This window comes from Numida meleagris, chromosome 3, assembly GCF_002078875.1.
Source record: "Numida meleagris isolate 19003 breed g44 Domestic line chromosome 3, NumMel1.0, whole genome shotgun sequence".
Lineage (NCBI taxonomy): Eukaryota > Metazoa > Chordata > Aves > Galliformes > Numididae > Numida > Numida meleagris.
Genome location: NC_034411.1, coordinates 25845150 through 25854750, shown reverse-complemented (window position 1 = coordinate 25854750; position 9601 = coordinate 25845150).

The window sequence follows — 9601 nt, the reverse complement described above, 5'->3', positions numbered from 1 at the left end:
CTCTCCTCTCCTCTCCTCTCCTCTCCTCTCCTCTCCTCTCTTCTCCATTGCTCAAGAAGCTCATGGCTTGGTTGCTGGGGTCCACTTTATATCTGCAAAACTTGAGGATAGGAAAGCACATTTCTGTAGCCTGGAACAAAGTATCTAATTGCTGTAGGAGGCTGGTTTAGACATGCCCCTAGAAATGTCTACTTCAGACATGGTTTAATCTCCCCAGAAGGCACAGAGGATCCCTTTCCTACCAGGAGGCTGGTTCATGTGCATCTTTCCTCAGGGGCCAGTCTGTCCTTGAGATTTCTATATGAATGTTACAGAAGCTACTTCAGTTTCACTTAAGTGCTTACATCACAGATATGATTGTTTCTAACACTGTACAAGAGATCTCACTCGAAAATAAAAGACCTGGAAAGGTGTAATTTTATAAACTGGCTTGCAGGAAAAAAGCAAAGAACACCCTGTAAATACATCTAAAAGACATCACAGTAGTAATGCAACTTCACTGTTTTCCAACTACTTTGAGATTTAATTGGGCTTTTGGCAATTTAATAACTTGAGCAAACAACTCTAAACTAGTCTTAGCTTTCTCCCCCCACACACTTCTTTAAATAAAGCTTAACTTGTAATATGGAATGTGAATTGTTTGGACTGTTAAATCATTCCAACTCAAAACCCACTCATCATAAATGTGTTGAAAGAAGAATATATTTCAATACTGCGGCAGACTTTGAGTACAATAGCACAGCAGTCTTCAATCAACCAGACTTTCTTTCCAGAAACAGAAAATGAAAGCATAAGTGCCATGTACATTTTTCAATGATTTATCTAAATTCAAAAAACTAACTTTTTTGTGACTGATTATAACTGGATATATGAATGGCTATGGATAACAGGTTTCTTTTGCTTTTCAAAATGATATATAACAAAGTTCCATGCAGAGACCTTCTATTTACACATCTGTTCAGCACCTGCCTATAATTACTTAGTTAGTTTTTATTATTAGGCTTGTCATCATATTAATGTAGCAGTACATTCAAATTGATTGTAATTGCAAATTTCCTGAAATATCTTGGTTTCTGCAAGTATTTAATTAAACTGATATCCTAAATTAAAAATAATTACGTAACTGTACTCCACTACAATAACACGTGCATACTTCTCTCTACATAGAAAATGGGTATGTCACATAATTCATACAATATGTGGATTAATATTGTACAATTAAAGGTCAGTTTCCACTGGAAAAGGAGGAATAATTAACTTCAATATTTAGAAACCTGACATATTTCAATTAAGCAAGCAATTTGTCACAAACTTCATAAATCAAGTTATCAAGGAACAAGTTTATAAAGGCTATAATAAATAGAGATGATGAAAAATAAACCTATTCATTCTTGTGGCATAATTTTGCTTGAGAAAATGGTTTATATAAAAAGCTTTCCATGACTGCTAGGTCATGAGATCATATCTAGCCCAGCTCAGTAACTAGTGACGTTTATTTCCATCTAATGGCTCTTTGGAGATCAGTGAAACAATTGGTTGCCTCTGCTGAGTAGTTGTCTCACACAAATAAGCCCTGTGAAAACACATTTGAAATTTATACAATACCTCAGCTGAAGGACAGTCAAGTACTGTCAGTTCAAACTACTAGAATAATAGCCCAAAACCTGCTGCCCAAGAGCCCAAAACTCCCTTTGTTTTTTTTCCCAGCCCTTCTGGAAGCCCGTGGAGGCTGGTATTGCCTGGGAGAGGAAAGAAAGATAGGTGAACTGACAGAAAAATAGTAAGCTTTTGGTCAGATGCCTGCTGGCTTCTTTTCAATAGTCTCATCAAATTCACAGCTTTTCTACAGAACATTTAGTTTCCATGAGTGAGCCTTTTCTGTTGGGAAATTTCCAAAACGTTTGGCCTGACGCTGCTTGTGCTTATCTTTAAGTAAACTGCAGAATCTGTTCTTCACAATGGCTGAGTTAATCCATTCAGAAATGCTAATGCCAGTGAATACATATCCACTGAGCAGCGAAGTTATGATCGGGATTTTGAACTCTCCTAATTCAAAGAAAATATGAAACAGACTTTTGATTTGATCCACTATGTCTATAAGAAGTGAGTATGAAATACTGCTCCAAGCTCTGCTCCAAACCATTCAAAGTCCAGTGGTTCCTCTTAGGATTTGATTTGAACTCTTACCTACAATTTTGTCAGTATTAACTGTGTTCAGAATATTTTTCTATGAGATTGGGATAAATAGCAAATAGTTAATCATTTTCCCTATGCAGTATACATCCCTAATCTCAGATCTACTTTCAGTCCCACTTTCTGATGGGTGCTACTGATACTACAATCAGCAGAAAAAAAATAGACTTACATGCTATCTAAATGATCATTCTTCAAAGGGAATGGCTGCGTAAGTTTGCATTTTCTGACATTGCATGATTTGATTCCTTGAGTATATCCACAGAAAACTTTACGGAAAATAAAACACATCCATACATGACAATAAGTTCATGTATAAAGTTTCCAGGTGCATATCTAGAACATCATTGATGGATATGTAAAATGGGATGGGAGAAGGGAGAAGAGAGTTGGCTTTCCAACACAAAGGCTCCCCTTCTTTTGAGGCCTTCACTGGTACTCTTCAGCATTTCTCCACATGCAACATCAAGTTGGAAAGAAGAAGCATAAAAAAAATATTGCTTTGTCTTGCAGTAGGCTGTCTTCTCCAACTCTGTTATGTTCATAACACAAGCATAAATTTGAACTTTCATTTTCATATCTTGATCCTAAGACAAGATCCTAAGATCCCCAAAAATATGCTGTCTCCATCCTGCCTTACTTACCTTTTTGAAAACAGGGCAAATAGGATCCCGCTGGAGAAAAAAAAAGTGATGCAATTTACTTTTCAAGTTACGTTACTTTCTGATAAGTATTCTCAAAGTGTTTTTCTTACGAAATGTCCATCTTGAATTAGAAACTGGCATTTTCTTTGTTTGTCTAGGAGGTGCATCTTAAATTCTAGTGTCCTGAACCAAAATGAAATGGGAATTGCTACACGTTCAGGGACAAAATTTGTTCTGGCATTCTCTATTGTCCACATGTTCACATCAGGACAGTTTTTCCTATTTCTACATTGCCATATACTTGGCAGGTACAGCAATATAAAGAGTAGCATAGTTAATCAATCCAGTCCTATCTGAGAGGAACTGAAGGGAGACCTTTGTTGTTGTACAAATCTACCAATTACAGAAAACTCTATGTCTCTTTTTGCCAATAAGAATGGGTTGGAAATTGAATGAATTTGGAAATAATAGCTATAGATATGCTTATGAATTACTGGCTTGATCCCACAAAGCATTTTTATTAACATTCAAACTTAAAATGAGATTGATTTCTAGACATGAGCTTAAAATGAAGAATATGATTAATTGCACAAACATTAGCAAAAATCTGTTTTTTCAGTATTATGCTCCCACTGCCAGGGGAGTTTATGCTCAGAACCAAAGGGACAGAGGGCTTTCTGTAAGGCAAGAGATTTATTCCACCATTATCTGTACTAAAGATCATAGAGATATAAGATGGCTGCCTTCTGCAGAAGGAAAAAATGGATCTGCTTCTTATCTGCCATTCCAAGTTCATGCAATTGATCATTTCTCCTACTACTTTTTCCTTCTACTCAGTGCTGCCAGAAAAGTGTGATAACTCATTGCAACCTATACTTCAGGCAGCTATCAGATCAACAACACCGATCAGGAGATTACAAGTACCGGAAAATAATGCAACGTCTTGCAGAATGTGTATCTCTGAATCTCTTGGAAGTAAATATTTGTGTGGGTAGAAGTGGTCTTGGAGAATACCCTGACTGTAACAATGGTTCGGTTTCTCTTTCTCATGACCCCACACAGTCTGGCTCTCATTTGAGGAGTTTTGAGCAGTGGGGAATTGCATATGTTCACATTTCTGTATGGTACACTACTCCAAGATCTGTGTAAGAGGTGGGAGATGATCCTGAAAGGATTCAGAAAGCTCTCAGTGCCTGAGACAAGAGCATGCAGTACTTCTGTAGTATGAAAAATAAAACCACTTCATTCAGAGAGGCTATCATCCCCATATAGAAACCTATACAGCAAGAAGTCCTGTCCCACTCTCCAAGCAAGCTCTGCAACCCCAACCACATTTCTCTTTCCTCTGAGTCTGTTCCCCAGGCTTGGCTGGGGAGGGATGCTGCTGGGGAGTGGGGCTGTGACCAGTTCTGTTTCTCCTTCATCCAGATAGTGAGAAAAGGGAAGGGACCAGACATGGCTCTGGAGCTTTTTGCCACTTCTCTTTCTTCTTTGGCCAGGTGTTACAGAAGGGTAGAAGGAAACGCTCTGTTGCTCACCCCTTGCCAGGGAAAAGGAGGAAAGCGCTCTGAGTGAGATTTCCACTGCATAAAGCATGGTTTTGGGTAGCTGAGAGGATGGGAAAAAGAGCTATTCCACAAGAGGTCAAAAAGGGGCAGGTACACAGTGAGGAGTCCCCTCCCTGCCATCCCCACACAAAATTATATCCCTCAGGACTGCTGTGTAAAGCAACACAAAGTGCTGCCCCAGAAAACCCAGAGACTGTCCTGTTCAGCCTCATAAAAGTGTCATTGTCCCTGTTCCCTATAGCTTCAGGCAGAAACAGTGTTCCTTTTCCCTATAAAATGACTGTCAAATGTGGCCTTGAATTGGGCTGCAAAAAGTACCTCATTCCAGCACTTTGTGTAGAAGAATGTATAGGTCGCTAATTAGAATAAATACGTAATTCTAATAATCTACTCATATTCTACACCTCTGATAGACAAATCACTGTCTGAATGAAAAAATGTGTTAGATATTCATAAGAGAAAGAATATTTCTAACTATGGTTTGAATACCGAGTGCATGATCCATGTTAACCAGCCTGAACTTGCTTAGTCCAAAGCCAGATCCATGGAGCACAAGTAATATAACATCGCCTTCACTCTTCTCAAGCAGTGAAAAGCCAATCTGACCACACTGCTAAAAGAACCACCTCAGAGCTTCTCCAGAAAACCACGAAGTCCATGGCTCCAGGAAGTCATTTTGGTTTGCGAGGTTGTATTTTAACAGCTCAGAGGGCACCATTCCCTCCACCAGATGTTGCAAGCGGCCAATGGTACTGAGTTAGTGCCACTTTTAGCTGTTCTCCCTGGCACTAAGAATCCAATACCACTAGTATTTTCTAAATGACACTATGCAATGTATTAAGAGCCAAGGGGAAATTTGGGTAACTGTAGCTCTTCCATAAGTGTTGTCAGCGTTCAAGAGGCATTTGGAAAATTTCCTTAATAATATCCTTTAACTTTTGGTTAGCCCTAAAGTGGTCAGGCAGTTGGGCTCAATGATTTTTGTAGGTCCCTTACAACTGAATTATGTTCTTCTACTCCAATCTACTCTACTCTACTATACTCTACCCTATTCTACTCTACTCTGTTCTGTTCTGTTCTGTTCTATTCTATTCTATTCTGCCTTATTAATATAAGATCTTGTCATAACACTACCCTCTCATAACACACTTTTATGAGTTCTTGAGTCTGTGTGCGTGTGTTTTTGTTGGATGGAAAATGCAACCCTTTAGACATGAAGGATGTGAAGATGTGGGAATATGTATCTCTGTGACACCTTGGCCAGTTTTGGCAAGCAACCTTTCCCAGCTGGGTGCTGTACTTCAAGTGTATTTGAAATATGTTGAGAGTCTAATTAAAATTAATGGAGAAATAAAATTTCGGGTGAAAGAAGGGCACCATAAAAAAAGAAATGCTAACGCTTGAAAATATTAGACCTCCATGAGCATTCTTAGAATGTTTTTTGTTTAACGAAAAAGATCAAAATATTGCTCTGGGACTTGCCTTAGTCTTCAGAGTATAATATATTAAAAAAGACTATGACTATGTAATAAACTAATGAGTTTTCCTAGACTCTCTGCAATACTAGAATCAGTAGCCAATCCATAATGTCTTTCTCCCACTTATTTCTTACCCTAACAGCCTCTGAAACAAGAACCATCTGACCAATGTTCAGAAGTGATGGTGGAGTAGAGGCCCTGAGCACTTCAGTACCTTGTAGCATGCCTTCCCACAGCTGTCCCACTTGTGTGTTCAGGTGCTTTAGCTAGGGTTAAGCAGCAGGAGCTTGAGGGGCTTTTTCCATGGGACTGAGATGTACCATGATCTGTCATGAATCTGCTTAAAACATGATTGTGCAACATGGCTCTAGATGTGTTTTAATTCCACCCTGAGTCATGACGCTATTAAGAGAAGAAAATAAAAACAAAAGCTAAGCAGTCAAAAAAAAAAATTAGGCTTCAAACCCTGCTATGTAATCATGATAAATACATCATTATTCAATGGAGTCACTATGGACGAGGTAAATTGAAGTACCTTAATCATGTTTTTCTATGACTTAACTTGTGGGGTTTTTTTTGGTTTTTTTTTGTTTGTTTGTTTTTTTGGTGTTTTTGTTTTTGTTTTTGTTTTTGTTTTGTTTGTTTGTTTGTTTGTTTGTTTTTGTGCAATGTTTGCTTTGAGGATAATTGCAACCTCTTTGGCACATTTATACCCCTGACTTATTGATACATACTCTTAAGCCAGAAGAGCAGATCTTAGCTCAGGAAATACTTGGTGAGACTGCTTGTTAGAAGGGGTTTCAAGCAAAAGTAGTCTTGTTGATTCATGCAGGTTTAAAATCTTTACAGAAATAGATGTTTAATTAATGAAATCTTCACAACCCGCAGCCTAGCAAACAATAAACTGTCAGTAAATTATCTCTGGCAGATGCAAGGGAAAAAATGCTGCTCTGTTATTGCAAGGGTGTGCTAGGGACACTGTTCAATGCAGGGGAGTTGGACTGGATGACCTTTAATGGTCCTTCCAACACAAACAGTTCTATGATTCTATGATTCTCTAAGTGTATTGCCATCACGTACTTCTATATGCTATAGATGCAACCCAGATCATGGATGGGTGCTGAAGGCACACCACTACCATGCTAGGATTCTGCAGCTTCTCATACTTCACCACAGAAAGGCAGATCTCTTCATGACAGACTGAGGCTGTAAGGAGTGCAGCACAAGACTTGCTTCGTTTCTACAGGCTTTAGTTATTGGTTGCAATAAGAATGTCAAATGGTCTAATTTTATGTGATTGAGTGAAGACTGACACTAAATCAAATTATTTGTTGGAGGTCTGTGATTTCAAGTAACTAACCTCTGTTTTGAAGATAGCTGAGATGTGCCCATAAACCACTTAGAAACATTCCTGCATTAACATGCAACTGTACAAGCTGAATACCTATTAGCTACATTTATGAACTTTTGACACCATCATATGCCAAACTATTTTAATCTTTTAAATCACCACAGCATAGACAAACATTGGAATGGTTTTGCTTTTTTCTATTTCTTAATCCTGAGAGATTTCAGAGATCATCCAAGGCGTTGGTTAGAGTTTTTGGAGATGAATCATGTGCAAATATAAGGGCAGACATACAGACAGTTACTCCATGCCTGGAAAGAACAAAATTTCCCCCTCACACCCCAACCAGCACGCTCCAGGCTTAAATCCAGCAGACTCTACTGGTAGGAAAGGTCCTTGGATGCTTTGATCCAGATTGCATGCTTCCACCAGACTGAGGGCCTAGGGCATTCCCTTCAATAGGTGCGGGATTGGTGCTCAGGCCTGCTGCCAGCAAATCTGGATGTTGTTTTATAGCTACCCAATGTTTCCACCTAAACAACACTGTTCACTGACCACTGATGCTTTCAAAGTATGCATGCATGGACGTGTGTGTGAGAAAGACTAGCAACCTAAAAACTGGCATAAAGAAGTTAGGCAGATGGAAAGATTGGAACTAAATACCAGTTATAATTTTTTATTATTGTTAGCCGAGTGTGATGCAAGTTTGTGCAGCAGATGCAAGATAAAAGGATCCGCCAGTGTTAACTATCTCCAGAACCCCAGCAGAAGGATCTTTGCTACTGTTGTGTTTCTGTACAAGCAGTATTCCTAACATGGTTTGCACTGCAGTTCACAAGCATTGCTAGCACTTTGAAACATTATTTGTATGAGAAATGCCAGACCTGGCAATGTGGTGATATAATACACTAATAAAGCAAATTCTGCACAATGTTCAATAGGAAAGAATTTTTATTTTATGAAGAATTTTTATTTAATGTATTTTTCTTAAAAGCAAAGACACTATATCACCCATAATAAATCATTCTTGGAGCTCATTAATGACTTTGTTATCCATTTCCACCCTCTCTATTTCTAAATTATGGAAACAAGTTTCAGAGTTGGAAGCAGCTGAATGCTCCAGCGTTCTGCTGTGAATGCAGAGCATTTTGTTAAATCTCTTGCACTATTTCCAAAAAAGCTAGAAATACTTTAATGACAATAGAATACAAGGGGCTGTCTTTTTCTATAAAATATACACATATACACACATTTTCCTTCCTGATTTTCTTTGCATGTGTCACGTTAGGCAGGAAATCTATAGCACTTTGTAGTTGCTGATGTAGAAATTACTGCCAAATGAATGGTTTATACTGGAATATCTTGTTATTTATATAAGTATGTTAAAGTATGGACATTTAATTTAGTTCTCATTCCAAACCCATGACAAGTCACTTTGACACCTTTAAGAAACATTTCACATATGGTAAAGATGCAGTGTTCTAAACTGTAAAAGGGAAAAAAAAATGTATGATTCAAATTAAATCAGAGATTTTTAAACAATCAAAGGAAATTCCTCAATTTTGTAATGATACATTTCAGCCATTTGCTCTCTAATAATTTTAATGAGGAATGAATATTTCTGGGGACCAAGAAAGGTTTGGATGTTGGCTCTTTTCACTATCAAGTCCTAGGGCAACATTTTGCATACATTAATAGAAATGTCTTTTTGACTATAAAGAGTGAAAACCTTCTCAGGTAGCTCTGATATGTCATGGGGCTATTACAGAGCTGAATGTAAGGCAATCCAGGCACTAAGTCCAGGTATTGAAACAGCCAGGTAGGGATTTGGTTCCACACCCACGCTCCCTATACCTGCCTCTTACCATCCTGCAGCCCTTCACTTCATTAGTAATGTAATCCTGTTTACACCCCACTCTGTGTAAAAATATCATTTTAGCTAAAATACAGCTTTGCCATAAAACATTTGAATTAAATTAAGCTACTTGTGTAATGGAGCTGACTGGAAAGTAGCACAAAAGGTTGATTTACGGTGTAGGCTAGACGTGGAAGTGTTTGGTTTCAAAGCTGACAATTTATACAGAGCACTTTCTACAACACGTGGGTTTGAGTCATGAAGTCTGGCTTTGGTGTAGCAACTCTCTGGGTACTTCCAATATTTGGGGTACAACTGAAGCTCTTAATGGTTTTCTGTGTTCTTCGACTTCAACAAAGTAGTGATGGTCTTGTTGTTCAGGATGGAGGTGAGCTCCAGAATCAGCTGGGTGCTGGACGTACATACATAGATATATACAGGTATCATAAAGGTATCAAATGGAAAGCAGAAACTTTTTCTGTTTAGAAATAAATGCGCATAATAAAGAAGTGTAC